The sequence below is a fragment of the Triturus cristatus genome, chromosome 8 (assembly GCF_964204655.1).
Source record: "Triturus cristatus chromosome 8, aTriCri1.1, whole genome shotgun sequence".
NCBI classification, from domain to species: Eukaryota; Metazoa; Chordata; class Amphibia; order Caudata; family Salamandridae; genus Triturus; species Triturus cristatus.
This window is the reverse complement of record NC_140591.1, coordinates 951,825,266-951,846,743: the sequence shown is the minus strand read 5'-3', so window position 1 is coordinate 951,846,743 and position 21,478 is coordinate 951,825,266.

Below are 21,478 nucleotides of genomic sequence, written 5' to 3'. Positions count from 1 at the left end.
TCTTGGCCTGGTCAGATGGGGGGGTGCCAGACACTCCGGGACTTTTTCAAGGGTGACATCTTTAAATCCTTCAAACACTGCAAACAGGAATTTCAGCTTTCAGAGGGAGCTAGACTACAGTATCTTCAACTTCGGCACTGGGTACAGGCGTCATCTTCCACTGAGGGAGCCACCTGCCCTTTTACCCCTTTTGAACGGCTGGTGCATTCCTTTGACGACTCCAGGGGTCTGATCTCTCGCACATGTCAAATTCTCCAACACACCCCCATGCTGTCCCTCATGCTTATCAGTTACGATGGCAGTCGGACACCTCTATAGACATCACGCCTACACAATGGGACCCCCTGTGGTACGACATCCCAAGGGCTTTCCGCAGCATCTCTCAGAGGTAATCTGCACACAAAGTTATGTCACAATGTTATTCCACTCCCCACAAGTTGCACAACATGTTCCCCAACTACTCCCCTATTTGTTGGCACTGCACGAGCGCTTTTGGAGATTTTCTCCACATTTGGTGGCATTGCTCGCTTTTGACCACCTACTGGAAGGAGGTCCTTAGTCACATGAAACAGGTCATTGGCTACCCATTGCCCGAAGCTCTGTCCACAGTCATCTTAGGCCTCAAACCAGTGAACCTACTTGCCATGACGTGCAGGGACTGACACTTAAGCTTACATATGCTTGGCGCAGCTAAACAAGTCATAGCATTATACTGGAAGAAGGCGGAAAGACCTCCAGTGAATGTCTGGTTCACTCGCCTGTGGCATACTATGGAAATGGAGTTACTCCCGGCGCGTCTACAATTTCTTGACACTAAATTTGCCAAACTCTGGGAACCATTAATAGATTATTTTTGCAAACCATGCCCATCATCAGCCCCCGAAGCTTCGGGCTTTACACTTATTTGAGGATAACATACTCCCCCCAAAGCAGACGGACTCTGGGGGCCCAATAGAACTACCGACTAATATCTGCACTGCATTGGGTTGTTTGTGTAAGTTGTCACGTTCCTTTCCCCCTATGTCCATTTCCACTCACAGGGGGTCAGTTCCTGGATGCGGGACGTTTCGTTTCCCGCGCCTACACATTACGCAGTTCTCTCCTCCAGGTGGGGCCCTCCATCACCTAGCCCCTCCCCACAAGCTGGATAGCCTTTCTCTCTCCCAGGGTAATGCCCTTGATCAATGATAGCTTTGTGATGCACCATTGTTTTGCTTTTTGTGCTTTCTTTTGTCGATCTTTTGGAATGGTAAACGTTTTGCTACTCTCTATCCTCTTTTCTCCCTCTGGTACTCTCTTCCTCTCCCTTTCCTCCTTCCTCCTTTTTCTGTCTTCTGATATCTTGATTGTTAAATCGCTTTTTGATTTGTATTCTCAATAAACAGCCCAGCAGTAGCATTTAATTTACTGGCTCCGGGTATATGAGATACCACTTTACCGGGGACCGACAGGTAAATTAAATATGCCAAAACGGGTGTAGACTAATCTTACCATGTTTACCACAGAGAGCACACACACTTTACACTGAACAGCAGTGCTAAAGTGCCCAGAGTCCTTAAACTACCAACACCATGTCAGAAAAAAAAGGCTAGGAGGAAGGCAATACGTTCAGGGATGACCCTACAAAAAGGGCCAAGACCAACAGTATTTAAAAAGTAAGACATGCACTTTTAATTATTAAATGCCCGGATACTGAAAACTTCTTACATTTCTTTCTCACCACTGAAAGGCCATGACTCAACAGGCATAATTCATTTTTGTTTGTTCACACTCATGTTAAGGCTAGTGTACTCAGAATTACTTTTTTTTCGTTTTGTTGGTGACTGCGTTTTCAGTTGGAGACTATGGCCAAACACTGAATTTCTCAGGTAAATGCTACTCGGCACTTTACCCGGCCGTTGGTATCTTTTAATCATCACATTTTAATCACTGCATTCTCTATAGCATAATGTGTTTTCTTTAACCGATAGGGGTTCCACCCAATCTGGTCTGCATTTACTATAGTGCCATTCTTTGATTCTGTGCGTCATGTACTATTTATGCCACATTCCATGTATGCCCTCAAAACATACACCTCACTGCGTACTCATAGCCTTTTCATTGTACGATGTTTTGGGTCCATACTCTTTAGCTGTTTACATGTGAAAGCTACACTTGGATTAGTGTATGCTGGGACTCAATGTTTCTTTCTTCTCTCATTTCTCATTGAACAGATTTGTCACTTTTTAATTGAACCACGATTTGCTTCTAGTTTTATCACAACCGTATTCACATTCTTGGAATATGGCATATCAGCTCATGATGTATTTGTTAAATTACTGTGCCCAGCATGTAAGTATTTAAAAGTTGGATTCATAATTCTGTAAGAAAATAGGTGTGTTTTGGGTTTTTTCTCACTGCATGCTGTCTGTATTTGAACAAGTGATGTAACTTTTTTTAAATTACAGTTATCCCTAATGAAAGGTGACTTTCACCCATAATGTTCTGGGTCATGTGTCATAACTATGAATATCTTCCTACTGAGAATGCAATTTTTGCATTTTCTGCAAGTGTTGTTAGGTTTGAAATTCCCCTCTCCCCATGATGCACTTGTTTATGCTATATTAGATTAACAATATGTGGCTAGATAGATGCCATTTGAGTTCATGTTATGCAACCCACCGAGTTATCCCTGTAACATGTAAGGTTCCGTTAGCCCGTGTGACTCCATTTTGTATTTCGTAATCTGTATTAGACTGCTTGGGCTGCGCTCGTACTTGGCCTTCGTATTTAGAATTGCTTGCCTCAGCAGAAAACTGTACTCCGTTATTATTTTCTCTCCCGTTCAAAGCCTGCTACCTGACTTGCTAACGAATAATTTTTCTGCTTCTGCATACCATTCAAAATGTGTAACTCTGCTCCTACGTTAGGAGACGCTGAGACTCGGCACAGTGGCCTTGGAGTACTGATAGAATGTACCCATCTGGCAGATGTTAGCTCATCTCTGTGCCTCCTTTGTCTATGCCCGGTTTAGGCCGGTAGTTTTCCCCTAGAGGTGCGGCTGAAGTCTCCAAAAGGGGTTTATCATGTATTAGCAAACATTGGGGAGTCAGTCCCTCGGCAGACGTCTTAGGGTGAAGGTATGATAGGACTCCTCTGCAGAGTAAATGCTGAATAAACATAAGTTGTATTCTCTACTGGCTGACCGACTCTTCATTTTTTGGGAAGACATAGCAGGTGGTTGTAAGTAACCCGCATGGCCCTAGAGGGCCCTGTCCTTCGGTTGGCGCCAGATCATAGACCCCGCAAGGTGATCTCCTCATCGGTAATCAGGGTGCAGGGTCAGGGTGATGTCCGGTCGGTTGGGCGGATCGGGCCCCACACACAAGACCAAGATTGGTTCTCGAAGCTGCCCCGCCCTTCTGATCAGATGAATCCTTGGATAGTGGTCACCAGCTGGGGTCCTGAGAAGGTGAAACCTTGTAGTTGACCGTTTGGACCAGGTGAGTGATTTGGTTTTTGTGAAAATGGAGCCATTCTTAGACGGCACGAGCCTCTTGGCTGTGTCTTTATTCAGTTTCCGGACTGTCTTGTTTGCAGTTTTCGAACTGCCTTGCTTGAACCACACTAGTCGACAGACTGTGTCTTGGTACAGTTTTAGGACTGTCTTGTCTTGAACTTGGTGGGTCGGTGAACCCTTGAAAAGACACAGAGTGTTTGCGAGCAGTTGGCCAGACCAACTGGTAATCTGGCCTGTGTTTTATAAAAGGTCTGAGACTGTTTGCCAACAATCTGCCAGGCCAACTGGAAATTGGCACACACTCAGAAAGGTCTGGGGCTAGAGCCTGTCTGCTTGAACTTGGTACGGATTCTGAACTGTCGTCTTGCCTTGGATCCGATGTAGCCTCTGGGCTGACTTGTGGTTTGCTTGTGGCGTCTGGGTGCTGTGAGCTCTGTGGACTGACGCCGATGATGGTGTTGGTGAAATGCTTGTTTGAGTCAGTGGACTGGACAGTGGATTTTGAGTTTTGAGTAATTTTTTATATTCTATCTTTCCTTTTATTGCAGTTGTTGGTGTTATAGTTGTCAGTCAGGGATAGTACATGTGTCTTATATTAAGATGCCTTATTTAGGTAAGTTAGGATGTTTCAGATGTTGATGTTGTTCTACTGATGCTCAGTTGGAAGAGAGCCATCCTGCACCCCTGGAGGGTACCCCAAATTTCGTCACATATATCAAGCATGGTATTGACCCTATGATGTTTAGCACATTGTGGAATAAATATACGAGGGACAATACAGAGCTGCAATGGCCACTTACTGGCTCATTTCATGAACAAAAATTGAATTTCCTGCAGGACAAATTGTTCGCCAAAAGGATCAGGCAGTATATGTTTGATTCTTTAAGAATGTGGCATAAGGAAGCAAAGCAGGAGCATATAAAGGCAGTAAAAGAGGCTTGAAGGAAACAGGTGCAAACTATTAAGCAGAAAGCAGTAGTCTATGAAAGAGAAAAGACGGAGAAAGGCATAGAGTGCGCAGATAGGAAGTTTCAACTGCAGACTGACAAATGTTATGTTCCTAGGGATGAAATTGATGAGCTTGTTGAAGAGTTATTGGATTCTTGTCCCCCACCACCCTATGCCCCTGAACGCTATAGTTCCCACGCCCCAGTCTTCGGCTTCTAGTGCTGCGCTCTCTGGTACTACTGCTTCTATTTCTACGGCCTCGGCCCCACTTGCTTCTCCTTTACTCACGCCAGTAACAGGGGCGAGTGTCGTTACCTGCCCTGCACTGCCTCTTGGTTCCGTCTCCACCACTATGCCTCCTTCCACCCCTACAACTCTGTCTCCCTACATGATGACACCTGTTTCCGCATCTGCTCTTTCCCCTGTGAGTGTGACACCCCAAACGCTGTGAATGTCGCAACGCCTTCATGTGGGACCCATGGAGCAAACTGGGCAGAAGCACGAGACCGCATGGAGAAAGTGTTAGTGTGCTCTGCTGTTGGTACTGAGGAGAAACAATTGGTGGCGAATCAGGCAGCTCAATGTGCCCGGTACTCGATCTATAGTGTGAAAGATGTGTGGAGTGTGATGAAAGATTATGAGCCCTTTATACAGCAGCATGCCCATAAGCATATGTCAGCTACGCTAATATACTTGTGGGAGCAGTACTTCCATGGTGTTGCACCACAGATTATCTATGACATACAAGACCGAGTATATGCTGCAGATATGTCCCGAATGAGGTTTTCAGCAATGTATCTACATTGGTGGGTTACCGAGGTAGGTTACTCCAGAAGGTTCTGACGCTAGGGACACAACACCCCATGAGGGATGTCCACCCCATCTACTATCGTGAAATACCGGAATTACATGACTCCACGGACACTGTAATCAGACCTCAAGTCGACGCTCGGTTTCAACAGCAATGGATCTACACCCCTTGGAAAAAGAGCCAGTTGCTGGACCCCAGGAAAAACCCCACTGCATATTATAAGGAATTGACAGAGGCGGCCTCCTCCACGGTGATGACATTGGCTGATGTGGAGTTATTTTTCGGCTTGCTGGTGCCGGTAGATATATGGATATGTTCAAAGAACAAGGGAACCCTACTCGCATGGAGCCTGGGTGCTAGTTTTTAGAAGGAAACAATGGCTGCTGTGGTATAATAACCAAATATATAATATACAGAGCACAATGGCAATATAGAGGGTTTAAAGTAACGTCAGAAAGAAAAGTTAGTTATACACATTGGAAACTTGGTACAAAATAGTATTCTTTGTATTTATAATGGACAATTTTTAGGCAATATCATAATACACATTCAAAACAAAATAACAATTTTAACAAACAGTCATGGAAGGTGTCCCAGTGAGAAAAGTGATTAAACCTAAAATAAAAAAGTGACATAAAGTGCAACATAGGTGAAAGGTTTCAATTATTCAATATAAAGGTGATCATAAAGGATAGTGCAATGTAATTATCAACACTTATTCGTTGTAAGTGTTGGATAACGATTCGCCTCAATTTTTTGTCAACGGCGGTTCGACCCTATTTGAAATAAAGGGTCTCTTCAGGACCTTCTAACGTTGGGACACCTAAAAATAAAATAATAAAAATAATACCATCAGTATAGAGTCCTATTTAGAGAAGACGGTAGTAAGCGACTACTATTTAGCCTGTATACCTGAACGGTGGTGAAGCTGCTTAACGTGTAAAAGTAGTGTCACCTTGTTGGATGTGAAAGAAAATAACTCACAGGTTACCCAGCCGGGTGCTGTGAATATAAAATTCGAGTATAATTAATAGTTAGAATAATCTTTAAGTGTACAGAGTATTATTTGTACAAGTGGTTATCACTTACCCCTTGTGAGGGTTGAATCAGGCCATACAACTGCCAAATCGTTGTTGGTCGTTATCCTATGCTTGCGTCAAAATGGGTAATCTTTGAGCGTAAAACAACGATGTATTTGCGGGAAGGCTGAGGGATTAGCAAAAGTAACAATCCAGCGGGCCGTGTTCTGGCTCTCACTGTACTCGAAGGATTCGGTAAACTGTAATATAATTTAAGAGAAAGCCTAATGTAAAAGGTGTCTCATGTGTCTCTCACAAGCGATATACAGAGTTAGAGAGAGACGTTCTTACCTATCTCGAAGCTGTTAAGGTGTCTGAATATTCTGCATTACGCCAGCCAAGTGTTGATAATTACATTGCACTATCTTTTATGATCGCCTTTATATTGAATAATTGAAACCTTTCACCTATGTTGCACTTTATGTCACTTTTTTAGTTTAGGTTTAATCACTTTTCTCACTGGGACACCTTCCATGACTGTTTGTTAAAATTGCTATTTTGTTTTGAATGTGTATTATGATATTGCCTAAAAATTGTCCATTATAAATACAAAGAATACTATTTTGTACCAAGTTTCCAATGTGTATAACTAACTTTTCTTTCTGACGTTACTTTAAACCCTCTATGTCACGGTAGATATATGGAGGCAGGTCCATACGCAGGACCATGCATTGGAGATCAGAGCATGGGACAAGGAGCGCAAGCCCGGTGAGAAGCCGAAGGTAGAGCTATTGGCTTTGCTGGATCGTATTTTTGTCTACATGCTCTCCCTTATCCCACCGCAGTGAGTGGACTGGGATAAGTTGACTGCATGTCATCAGAAAAAGGATGAGAGTGTGTCAGATTTCTTTACCAGATTCAAAGGGGTGTTTCTAGATTTGAGTGTTCAGGATTTGTCACAGGAGTGCGGGGTACGTTTGTTCATGAACAGATTTGTCAAGAATTTGCTCCCTGAGGTTGCAACAAGGTTGCAGGCCTCGAAAAGTACCTGGGCGACCTCCTCTCCATCGGTCATATTAAGTATGGCACAGTACTATGAGCATTGAGAGAACAAGAACAAGGATAAGGAAAGGGTAGAAAAGAAGTCAAAAGATTTGTAGATGAAGGTGTTGATGCAGCAAGTTGCGAGGGGAGGTGGAAGAGGACGAGGTTCGGGTTTGGGCCCACGGCCACCTCGATCTAATAGGGGTGGTGCTTCAAGTGCGCCTGTGGGCCCCAATCAATTTGTGTACTGTAAGAAAGAGGGGCATTGGCGGAACTAGTGTCCAGAATTGTTGCAGAAAGGTGGGGCCTGAGAGGTCAGGGTTTTGGAGGACACAGATGTGGAGGAGGAGGACAAGGGGGGGTGCAGTCAGAGGGCTCATCGTACAATAGGCAGAGCTGGAACTATTTTGAAGACCCTCAAGGAAGACAGTACTACCATGACGACTATGATATGGACGAAGTGACGGGGTTGTCTCACAGCTAGGACAGCCAGGGGCAGGACTTGAGATCAGTTCTGGTTCCAGTAGATCAACGTGGACCCTATATAACTGCAGATCTACAAGGTACCACAGAGAGATTTTTAGTCGACACAGGGGCTACGAATAGCTCTGTTTCCCGTTCACTGGTCCCGGGGGCAGCTCTGTCTGGCCAGAATAATGTTTTGGTGGGTTTCTCGGGCGTGCCGGTTGTTAGCCCCATTTCCAAGCCTCTTGCTTTGACTATTGGCCCCTTTACAGTTGACTCACCATTTTTACTGACATCAAATTGTGGGGAGAACTTACTAGGACTTGATCTGTTAAAAAGGTTGCATGCGATAATGTAATTGTTCCTCAGACGGTGTTTACATGACTGTTGGCCTGCAAGTGTCCCATGCCAAACAATGCTTTGCAAAAGATGCCCCCTTCCCACTGAGTTCCAAGATGTGAACGCACATTATGGGCTACTGGAGACACGGATGTGGGGTTGCTCCAGATCCCACTAGTCTCTATACAGATCAAGGACAATGTTAAATTGCCTCGAATTCCCCAGTACAAGATATCCCAGGCAGGAGAAAGGGCCTTATTGCAAATAATACAAGAGCTGATTAGGTCTGGTGTGGTCGAAGAAACAAATGGCAAATGTGAGTAACAGCTAGGGGTGGGCGGAATTACCGGAAGTGCCTTTCGCCAAATATCCCAACGGCACAAAATCTCCGCGATCTCGCGATATTTCGCGTGATCGCGGAGATTAGTGCTTCTGGTTGTGTGTCCTCAAGTCAGCTGTCCGTCATAGTGGGGGAAAGGGCGGGAAGACGTTGCCCACCGCTGGTGTGTGTGGTGGGGCTTCCATGCAGTTCACATGCCGCTTGTTTAAAGGGCCAGAGACCGATCAGAGCAGCAGACGAGGAGACAGAACCTCCTGGTGTCAGGAACTACACGGGGATTGCGCTCGAGAAAGTTGTGGATACACAGAGCTCCATCGAGGATCACAACTAATTTTTGACGGGAGATAAGATAACTGGACTCTGAGTACTTTCTACTGGCTAATCAGTAAGTGCTACCTCGTTGGGTAAATGTATAGTGCTTTTCCTACACTACAACTGCGCAAAGGGCCAAAAGAGTTGTCTACAGTGACCATGTGTGTCTTTAACGTTGCCACGGGGCCGACAGGCCCCGGGGTTCCATGAGGCAGCTGTCCATCATAGTGGGGGAAAGGGCGGGAAGACGATGCCCACCGCTGGTGTGTGTGGTGGGGCTTCCATGCAGTTCACATTCCGCTTGTTTATAAATAGCCAGAGACCGATCAGAGCAGCAGATGAGGAGACAGAACCTCCTGGCGTCAGGAGCTACATGGGGGTTGAGCTCGAGAAAGTCGTGGATGCACAGAGCTCCATCGAGGATCCCAGCTAATTTTTGACAGTAGATGTGGGGAGAAAAGCACACATGCCCAGCCTCGACCTAGCTACTCCCGAATGTTTTGTGCTGATTAATGCGTTACTGAATTTGAGCTCCAACTCGGGCACCTGCTTTATTTATATCTGTAAGTGCTTCCTGTTGAGGTTTAATTTTTGTGACAGGAGCATCGTGCCAGAATGAATCCTGTCCTGCACCTGCATATGTCCGTTCCAGTCGCGGATCGCGGAAGTTTTGACATTTTCGCGTTCCGCTCGGAACGCGAAAATGTCGAAATGTCGCAATTTCCGCGAGCGGATCGGAAATTCTCGCCCACCCCTAGTAACAGCCCTATTCTTCCTATTCTTAAAAAGGCACCTTTGGACTCTTCTGACACCCATCCTGATGTTTATCGTTTTGTCATTGACCTTAGAGAGGTCAATAAAATAGTGGTTCCCCAGTATTCTGTGATCCCTGACATTACCACGATCCTGACAATTATTTCTCCATCAGCCAAATTCTTTTCAGTGATAGATTTGAAGAATGCTTTCTTTAGCATTCCAATCCATCCAGATAGCAGATATCTGTTTGGATTTTCAATAGCCGGTCGGAACTTTAGATTCTGCTGTGCTCCACAAGGGTATACAGAAAGCCCCAGTATTTATAATCAGGCTTTAAAAACGCAATTGGACTCTTTGGAACTTCCCCCTGGTAATGTGTTGCTGCAATACGTTGATGATCTCCTTATGGCCTCAGACACTGAAAAAGGCTTTAAAGAAGCCACGGTTAAATTGCTGCTACATTTAGCGCACCATGGACACAAGGTGTCACTTTCAAAATGTCAATATTGTCGACAGGAGGTCACATATTTAGGTCACCTACTGTTGAAGGAGGGTCGCAGACTAACACCTGAACGCATAGCTGCTATTACTAATATGCCTGTTCCTAAGACCCAACGCGAGGTACGCCCGTTTATCTGGGTTAACTTCTTATTGTCGCCATTGGATTCCAAACTACTCCCTACTAACAAAACCCCTTCTTTACCTGACCACCAAGGACATGCACGAACCTTTGCCTTGGACACCTGCATGCCAGCAAGCTTTTGAACAATTAAAGGTTGTGCTTTGCTCTGCCCCTGTGTTGGTACTCCTGACTACCAGAAGCCTTTTGTGCTTTATGTACATGAGGCGGACGGTTGTGCGCCTTCTGTTTTAACACAGGGTTTTGGTGGTAAGCAGAGAGCCCGCGCTTACTTCTCTGCTATCCTTGATAATGTCGCCAGAGCACTCCTGAGCTGCCTGAGAGCTGCCGCAGTTGTGGCAGTTTCTATCAGACAATCGGCAGGGCGCGTTCTTGATACTGACCTCTCAGTGATGGTACCTCACGCTGTGGACACGCTTTTGAACAAGACGAAGACACAGCACCTTACTAGTGCGCGTCTCACTGGATATGAGCTGACCTTATTTGCTCTGCACATTACCATCAAACGATGCGCTACTTTGAACCTATCCACGTTACTACCCCTCCCTTCGAAAGAAAAGGACAATGATGTCCATAATTGTTTATTCCGTACTGAGGAAGAAACGAAGGGATGGGTAGACCTGACTGATGTTCCCTTATCTGACCCCCAAGGGGAACTTTATGTCAATGGCTCTTGTTTCAAACTGCTGGATGGCACTACTACTGCAGCCTATGCAATCACCACGTTACACACTGTAGTTGAGACATCTCTTATTCCATATCAGTCAGCCCAAGCTGCAGAGTTAGTTACCCTCCTTAGGGCCTGTGAGTTGAGTGAGGGACTGGTTGTTAATGTCTACACTGACAGCTAGTACGCCATCGGGGTGGCCCATAATTTTGGGTGCCTCTGGGTGGAGAGAGGGTTCTTGACCTCGCACTGACAGCGAATACAGAACGGCCGATTGATACATAGATTGCTGTCCGCATTGACACTTCCCACTAAGTTGCAATAGTGAAATGCAGTGCTCACAAAGCCATTACAGATGATGTTGGGAGGGGACATGCTTTCACTGACCAGACAGCTAAGGAGACAGCTCGATCGAAGATGAAAAAGATGTTTGCGGCAGGTCCCGCTATATGGGTTCCAGACAATGGAATGTTTGAGGACACATTGGAAAATGTTAGGGAGATTCAGGGTGAGGCGACTGTAGATGAACTGGCAATATGGGAAGAGAGGACAGGACGTCTGGATGAGGATGGGTGTTGGACTGACCTATCAGTGAAACAGAGATGGTTGCTGCCTAATGCCTATGTTCTCCCTGTTGTTACTATGGCTCACGGCCCGGCTCACATTAGTGCCAAGGGAATATGCAAGCTACTGGACCCAGTATTGCAGAATGACAATATTTCTAAGGTAGCCACACATTTAGTAAAACACTGTATTATCTGTCTGAAACATAATCCTGGGAAGAGCACCCCTACACCTGCAGGTAACTTTGCACCGCCTTCCTTCCCTTTCGAGGTTCTCCAAATGGATTTCGTCAAAATGGAACGAGTAAATAACCTGAAATATTTACTAGTGGTAGTTTGTGCATTCAGTAAGTGGATTGGGGCTTACCCCACCAAAGAGAATACGGCAATGGCAACGGTGAAGGCACTCTTAAAGGAGTACTTCCCACGCTATGGATTGCCACGCTTGATCAGGAGTGACAATGGAAGTCACTTGAACGCAAAAGTCATTCATCTTGTGTGCAAGGGCTTACAAATTAGGCAAAAGTTTCATGCTGCAGACCACCCCCAGTCAGCAGGGCTGGTTGAGAAGTATAATGGTACTCTCAAACTGAAATTAGCGAAAAGCCAGGAGAGCACAGGGTTGCGATGGCCAGATGCGTTACCATTGGTGGTATTATCCACGAGAGTGACGGCACATTCTAGAACAGGATTATCCACCTATGAGGTGATCTTTGGGTGCCCTGCTAATGTCTGGGGTGTCCCAAGACCCAAGCGCTTCTCTGAGATAGAATACCCCCTGTTGATCGATTACTTGTACGAATTGTCTAAAGATCAGATTCAAGCCAGTGCCAGAGGGGCCCGGGTACCAGCTGCAGCCCAGATGCTGGGTGATGATAAAGAATTTTCAGCGACAAAACAGTTTGGAGCCAAGGTGGAAGGGACCTGCCCAGGTGTTGCTTGCCACCTGTACAGCCATCAAGCTAGAAGGCCGGAGGAACTGGGTGCACGCTTCCCACGTGAGAAAGGTCCCTCTACCACTTCCGTATGACGCCTGGGTGCATGAAGGCATCGCCGATCAGCAAGAGGAGCTAGTGCCCTGCTTCATACCTTTCTCTGACGTCCGGTTAAGTGTGGCGTATACGGACAAGGAGAGCAATGAGGCCCTATTCAAGGGGATTTCTCCTGAGATAAGGGCCGCCCCGGATGCTCCCGCTTCTGGTGTACAGCCATCTGAGTCTCGATGCCCAACTGAGCCTGAATTCTTGCCTCTTTTTGTTGATGAAGAAGTGCCTGGGTGTGCCAGGTACAATCTGTGGCCCAGACAGAAGGACAGTGCTCCAGTAGGACAGTTCAGGAGTTAGGGATGGACTTGAGCTTGGGTGTGGGTGCTAGGTCCCAGGCACCTCCCTTAGATTAGAGTGAACAACACTGGTGCACTGCCCTGAACACTGGACAGGAGCGTTGAGGATATTTGCCCAGGCAGGAGGGTGCCCTATCCTGAAAGAAGAGGATTTATTTCTCAACAAGGGCCTCAATAGTTTACCAGCAAGAGTTGCGATCGTGCTGCTCCTCCGTGGGAGTTTCGCTGATGAACAATAGCAGCCTGCCAGTGAGGCTCTGACGGACATTGGGCGAAGAGTACCCCTCTGGTCGGTTGTATTTTTGGGGCTCCAATTCCTAAAGTACTTTCTATGTACCCATTTGGTCATGCAATGATGGAGGAGCAGCCTTTAGTGGCTTCTCCAATGCAGCACAGTAGTCCTGGGTGGTCTAGTTGGTTCACTAGGAGTAGGGTAGTGGTGGTAGTATTCATTCTCCTGGTAATGATAACACTATTCAGGGTAGTCTGGTACTTAGAGGAACACCACCCAGTACATATTTTGATAGGAACTACCCCGGCTACAGCTGAGACAAAGGCAGAATTACACCCAGAATGCATTCATTCAGATGCTTCACCAAGTACACAGCACTACTAATGCAAAGAATTGTTGGGTGTGTGCGCTACTTCCCTCAGTTATGCATGAAAATGATCTATTGGTATCCTTGCCCTTCTGATATTTAGGTAGCTGTGAAGCCTGGTTTCAACTGCTCTCTATGGTATACATGCATTATTCTGCAGATGCGATGAAAATGACACAGGCTGATTATGAGGCGGTTTTAGATTAAATAGTGATACATCAGGGATATACGCCTGGGGAGGTGGAGGGTACCCTGCATCCTGATGCATGTATAAATGTATTTACAACCCATGAAAATGTCACCTGGTTGCGAAACGAAGTACTAGACTTCCAACGATTCAATGTCACTGAATATTTTATATGTTTTCAGGAGTATTGTACCGTTCTGGGGCCCCATGTTTAATAGCTGCAACATTCGTTTTCTTGCAAGAGTAGTTGAGGGAGTCATCAATACTACTTCTGGTATTCTAACTAATATTACAGTCAAGCTCCAAGCTACGAGGCTCGTCTCACTTCAAAATTGGATGGTTTTAGACGTCATTCTAGCTGACAGCAGTTGCTGTGTTTACATACCAGAGAGTGCCCGACTGTATATTCTGCAATACGGAAATTACACAAACTTGCTTCAGATATTCATCAGGATAACGGTTCATGGTCCCTCACAGGGTGGCCGTGGGGTCTACTGGCTTCGTGGGGTTGGAAGATATTTCTTGTCCTAATAGCCATCGCAGGAGTCATATTTACCTGTTGTTTGTGCATCAATTGCCTCCCAGCCTGTTGCACCTATTGTATGAGTAAACTCATCCCTAATATTACACTGCCTAAAAAGAATAATAAGATTTCCCCTATGATGATGCAAGAAATTCAGTCCATTATGCTCATAGATGAGGGTATCTTTGAATATTAGGTGAAAGTGTTTTGATGTTCACATTTCGCACTGTTTTGCTTTGAAATGTACATGTCTGTGCAATTCCTCTCTTCCCAATTAGAATTGTAAAGACCCAGTCGGATGGCAATAAAGCTTTTAGCCACATAAGCTAAAAAGAGGGTCTGTTAGGTTTGAAATTCCACTCTCCCCATGATGCACCTGCTTATGCTATATTAGATGCCATTTGCGCTCAAGTTATGCAACCCACTGAGTTATCCCTGTTACACGTAAGGTTCTGTTAGCCCGTGTGACTCCATTTTGTCATTCGTAATCTGTATTTGACTGCTTGGGCTGTGCTCATACTAAGCCTTAGTATTCAGAATTGCTTGCCTCAGCAGAACACTGTACTTTGGTATTATTTTCTCTCCAGTTCAAGGCTGCTACCTGACTTGCTATGGAGCAATTATTCTGCTTCTGCATACGATTCTCAATGTCTAACTCTGCTCCCACGCTAGGAGACGCTGAGACTTGGCGCAGTGGCCTTGGTCTACTGATAGAATGTACCCATCTGGCAGGTGTTAGCTCATCTCTGTGCCTCCTTTGTCTATGCCCGGCTCAGGCCGGTAGTTTTCCACTAGGGGTTCATCATGTATTAGCAAACATTGGAGAGTCAGTCCCTCGGCAGACATCTTAGGGTGAAGGTCGGGTAGGACTCCTCTGCAGAGTTTATGCTGAATAAGCATAAGTTGTGTTCTCTACTGGCTGACCGACTCTTCATTTTTGGGAAGGCATAGCAGGTAGTTGTAAGTAACCCGAGTAGCTCTACAGGGCCCCGTCCTTCAGTGTGATGCAACACACCTAGTCTACAAGACACTCACTAACTCACTTTTGTTTAAGTGCAATTACTGCTTTGAGCCTTTCTTGCATGATTTGATTATTTGTAATATTCCTTGATTGATATTGTTTAGTTGGAATCCTTAAGGTACCAGCAATGCGTGCGTGTCTAGTACACTTCTGTGATCTAGCTTTTCCTCAGATTAATGCACATGCCTGGGCAGGGTCCACTACAGCACTGCATGCTAAGTTTGTATCCGCTTATTGTTATTTTGAATGAACTGGTTACATTTGTATAATAGGGTGAAATACAATCTTTGTTACATTTACTTACTTAAGCCATTTGGTGCCTGTTGCCTGTCTCTGTTCAGTCTGGGTTGGGTGGCAGCTGGACTTTGTGTATTCCCTCCAGATAGCAATGCACAAAGGGAACTTGGTTGTGACTTGATAGGCCATCCTTTGAGATAGGATAGAGGAGCTAGGCACAACCTCACACTTACACATGACTAGGATGTGTCCTGTCCACACACAAAGGGCTGCATACTCCCCTGTAGTGAATCTGGAGCCAGGGCACGAAGGGAGGAACTCTGTACACTAGAAAGCTTTTTTGAATTCTTTCCCACATCAAAGGCCCAACTTGGTATATGTACTAGACTTCTGACACCATAACTTCAGTACACTTCTGGACCTGTGAAGACTTTGCCAGGGAGATGGACTGGTGTGCAGCAGAATGACTGCCGCTCTGCTGGACTGCTGCTTTTATGGACTCCTGTCTTGCTATTCTGTCCTGCTGCCTGCTGTTCCCATGCCTGGGTGAGAAAGAGTCGACTTAAGCAGAGTGACTCCAAGGGCTTGCTGTCTTGCCTCCTGATTTTAAGTCTCAGAAACATATAAGACTTCCATCCATCATGCTCCTACACCTGGACTCTGCAATCTGTGAGTCTACCCAGCCAAGTGCTGCCACCCTAGTCCTGGACCAGTGTGGGCCTAAGGTGTGTCCTCCTGTGGAACCAAATGAAAAAAACAAGGACCCCCTGAACAGTGAATACCATGATTCCTAGGACAGGGTAAAATTGTATGAGGAAAATGACTCCTAGGCAATCAGGATAATTCAAGCAATATACATAAACAATATAATCAAAACAATGTAATATAGGGAGAAAAAGAGAAAATGTACAAAATATATTCTTTCTTTAATAATTATTTGTTAAAAACTTCATATTATAAAAAAAATTGCATAATTTTACACAATATTCAATACATCCAAATTTATAATAACATATACATAAACAAAGTATAAAAAGTTAAAAAGTAGCAATATCTTTAAACTTGTGACGCGCATTTCGGCGTATCCGACGCCTTCTTCAGGAGTAGCCATACAATGATCTACAATTAATATAAATACGTACGCAATATTTCAGTTACAGTGTTGACAGTAAATCCATAGTCAATAAAAGACCTTACTTCACATAATTAACAAACAAATATGTCATACCATAGTATTTTTCATTCTATCAGAATCTTAGTCTCTTATTTCAAAAATCTCCCTTGAGTGCTATTACCAAACTTAAACATGTCACATAAAGAACCTTGTAAAGTTCAATAATAAAGAAAAGGAAAGGAAAAACAGATATTTAAATGAATTAATGTTGATTTTCTAATGTATGGCTAAACGATTGCCCACATTAACTTACTTAAAAGATATGTAGTAGGGACAGTTCTTAAGGATGAAGGACTGAACTTAATCTTATGATCGTTCCAGTTATCGATTCTGCAACAGAAATTCATATTCTCAGTTATGCATTCAATATGGTATTATTGAGACAATAAACCTGGTATTTATGGTTAACAATGATTCTATAATAATACATAAATCTATTGTCTGAACAAACTTACTTTCGAGGTTTGCGAGAAAGATGGTTCTCTAAATTGACGATCTGCACTTAATCTATAATGCATGTAATAATAGATCTGTAACAAAAAAACATGCTCCATGTTAAGCGTCTAATTTAATATGCTTTGTTTTATATTGTAACTATTTAATCCAGATAGTTACAATGCAATAATTGCCTATAAATAATAAAATATGATGAACACACCCAAAGGATTTGGTACCTGATAATCTTATACACGTATGTGTTATGGTACGATGACCACCATCATTGACAATAAAAGGTGATGCCTTCTTTTGTTTTCGGATAAAAATTGTCCGTATTTAATGATCTACCAAGAGAAAAAGAATTAAATATCAAATATAGTAACCCACCCGAGACGCAGAAAAAAGATATGTATGGTCACCGGGGCGCTCGGAATTACCTGATAGCTACCGGTGTCTCCAAGTGAGCGTTTATATTGCCATATGTTTAACCAGTAAATACGTACAGATGAGCTGTCTCTCTACGGAAAAAAGATAAAAAATTCCACTAAATCACAAGTCCCAACTTGATCCTCTTTCAAAGTGTTGTTGTGTCATATCTAAAATTACCTGATTCTGCTGCTACCTGTTTTTTGTGGCCGGGTTGAAAATGGCAACCGCCGTCTTCCGTTATGAGATAGAGTATCAACCATTTTATTGGTTATCGTGGTGTTAAATACTCTATGATCTGCCACGTGAACAGTCATGTGACCATAACGAGCACAATAACGCTAATACTGAACTTCGGCAATATTTAATATATAACTTTCTATACTTAAATCTCTCAATAGGAGCCGATATTTCACAAATGGTATTTACCATCCTACTATGTTTGATATATATTTCACGCAAACTCGAATCCATGTGGAACCCTGTAATCGGTGAAATAAAAAGGGGACTAATTTTCTGACTGTGATCGTGATACTTTTCAATCTTAATAAACTTCATTCAAACAATCTAGATAGTTCTATTTATATGATGTATAATAAATTCTTGTCTAGATCTATTCCTGTGATGTGATATATTATCTTAATCTTAACCTTGTACAGTGGAATTAATTGTAAATAGGAGGGAGTTATTATGAACAAACCGATGTCAAATGTGAGTGCTCCTTACCTAATACAGATGGGATAAGTCGATGATTAACATCGCGGTAATTTCAATAGCCTAAATATTCTAACAAAAGTAAAATAGTGGCATCCAATCCTATTTATCTTCCAGTTTTAAACAAAGAGATGCTCATTGCCCTGTACCGATGGCTGCAACTGTTCCATTGCTATACATAGTCACTAAGTCATAGAATATCAAATTATTGCATTCTCCCCGGGTATTTCACTATTCAATCCATTCTTAAATGTATTAAGAGAGAAAATCCAAAAAACTTTGCGTTTTTTGCGTATTTGGAGGCCTCCTTTATTATCGGGGTTTTGATTTTCTCTAGGATCCTCCACCGGATATCTTCCGGTTTGTGGTTCTTTTCAATAAAATGTTTCACCAAAGGTGCCATAATCTTCGCTGTCCTAATAGCTGACCGATGTTCGGAGATCCTAGTCTGGATGGCTAAAGAAGTTTCTCCTACATAGCCTAGTTGGCATGGGCAGAGAATGAAATATACCGTATTTTGAGTTTTACAGTTCCACATCTGTGTCGCTTTAATAGTAAAGCCATTGTGTACAAGAATTTCTCCCTCTATTATTGTTTCACACGATTTACACGAAGAACATTTAATTGTTCCTCTAATAGGCATATTGCCATCAATAGATTTCTGAGTGAAAGATCGACCTTTAGATATTTTTACAAAATGTGAGTGGACAATCAAATCTTTAATGTTTTTATTTCGCCGGTGGGTGAACAAAGGTTTTAAAAGTTTCTGTTCCTGCTCTGGATTGCTTTTTAAAATATGCCAATTTGCATTTATGATTTGCTTTACTGTAGTATCCACAGTAGAATGTCTAGTAACGCAAACAAGCTGAGTATGTTCACTTCGCACATTCATTTTCAAAGGATGATCACGGTCAAAAAATCTAGCTTGTTTATAGGAATCCCTCACCAGCCGGTGCGATACCCTCTATCTAAAAACTTTTGTCTCATAATCACAGCTTGTTTATCAAAGTCCTTTATATTAGTGCAGTTTCTTCGTACTCTCAAAAATTGAGAGAACGGAATGCTTTGTTTCTGGTTACGGGGATGAAAACTGCTAAAATGCAACAGGGTATTTCTCGCTTTTGGCTTAATAAAAATATCCACTTCTAAATAACCTTGTGGATGTCTTATCATAATGTCAAGGAATTCCACCTTCTCAGTGCTTCTGTGGGCTGTAAATCTCAGATTATTATCTGTATCATTAAGCCACTCGAGAAATTCAAAGAGCAAGTCTTCCCCATTGGTCCGTGTAAAAAAGATGTTGTCTATATATCTGGACCAATGGGAGACCGACTCGAAGAATGGTGCGATTTCATTATATATAAATTTCCTCTCAAAGGCTGCCATATAGATATTTGCTATAGAAGGTGCGACTGACGCACCCATACTTACACCTTTGACTTGACGGAACATAGTTTGTCCAAATTCAAAAATGTTCTCAGTAAATACTATGTCAAGACATGCAAGAATGAATGAATGAATGAGTACTTGTAAAGCGCATGGCTACCAAAGGCCTCCCAGTGCTAACGACAAAAAACAATTACCGATAAAAAGGAGCATAAGGGGAACAGCAGGGTCTTCAGAGATTTACGAAAGGAGAGGTGATTAGTCTTGAATATGATCTGGAAGTTGATCCCAACTTTTCGACGATATGATGGAGAACATCCTACCACCACTCCATGCTCGATTAACTCTCAGGACTGCTGCAAAACGTTTCTTTTCTGAGCGGAATGTTCTTTTTGGGAGGTAGGGGGTGATGATAGTTCTGAGAATCGGAGGTGCCCTAGAGGACAATACCTTGTGAACAATGCACAGGGCCTTGAACTGAATTCTCTCTGCCACCGGCAACCAGTGCAGAGAGACAAGCAAGGGCTTAGCCGATGCCCGATATGGAACCTGCATAAGAGAGTGTGCAGCACAGTTTTGCACCATTTGAAGCTTTTTAATGGTGGTGCACGAGGAACCAAGATAGAGCACATTAGCGTAGTCGAGCCGTGACAGAATCAGGGCCTGCACCAGCAATTTTCCTGCACTAAAAGGGAGCAAGGGTAAGATTTTTCTAATCATTTAGAGGATTCCAAGGCAGGTAGCAGCTACCCTACGAGCCTGCTTCTTAAACTCCAATTTGTGATCAAACCATACCCCAAGACTTTTTATGTGTTCTTTGGGTGTGGGCATAACTCCTAAATATTTAGGCCAAAAAGCACAAGGATTGATGTTAATGGGTTTTCCCAAAAACATCAATTCAGTTTTTACAGCATTTCATTTTAGAAAGGAGTTATCAATCCAAGCAGACACTTTCTCCAGGCAGTTGGCCAGGCAGAACTGTTTGTCATCCATCTGATTAAAGGACACAATTAGCTGTGTATCATCTGCGTATGAGATGATCTTGACCCCAAAAGGCTTGACCACTTCTGCCAAAGGTCGCATATACACATTGAAAAGCGTGGGGCTCAGGGAAGATCCCTGAGGAACCCCACAGCGCACAGACATTCTTTCTGAGATAAAATTGTCCTCAAAGACTTGAAAATACCAATCTCTAAGGAATGACTCTAGCCATTTAAGTAAGGCTCCTGAAACCCCAATCTCCCTAAGTCTTTCAGTCAGAAGTTGGTGTTTGACTGTGTCGAAGGCCGCGCTGAGATCGAGTAGTACAACAGCTGCGGACCCACCAACATCTAAAATTTTCCTTGATTCCTCAACCACTACTAGCAAGGCAGTTTCGGTGCCCTGCTGTGGTCAGAATCGAGTTTGAGAGGGGTGCAGGCGATCGTTCTCCTCCAAAAAGGCGAAGAGAATAGAGTTAACATGTCTTTCACAAATTTTTGCAAACCCTGTTAGCAATGAAATTGGCTGATAATTAGCAAATTTTCCGGCTCCAGGGTAGTTTCTTCACGAGGGCTCTGAATAAATGGTTTGGGACAAGGTATATGAAATTCATCAATGAACCAGTCTGTTGCTTCCATTGCCTCTTTTTGGGGAATGTTACTATAAAGTGACTATGTCTAGAGTCACCAAAATATCATTCTGAGGATTAAACTTCATATTCTCAACTTTATTGATCATTTCCCTTGTATCTTTTATGTAGGACGCAATCTTGGGGATATATGGGCGTAATTGATGAGCAATACATTTGGACAATGGTTCAGTAATAGTACCAATAGTGGACACTATTGGTCTATAAGGTGGATCTTTTGTATTCTTATGTATTTTGGGCATCCCATAGATGCATGCTGTTTTTCCTTTATTATAGTTTAAAAATTCATATTCTTTTATCTTAAAATCTCCTGCGATTAAGGCCTGATAGGTTAATGTTTGAATCCTTTTAGATACTTTGGCTAAAGGGTTTGATACTATCTTAGAATAAAAAGTTTC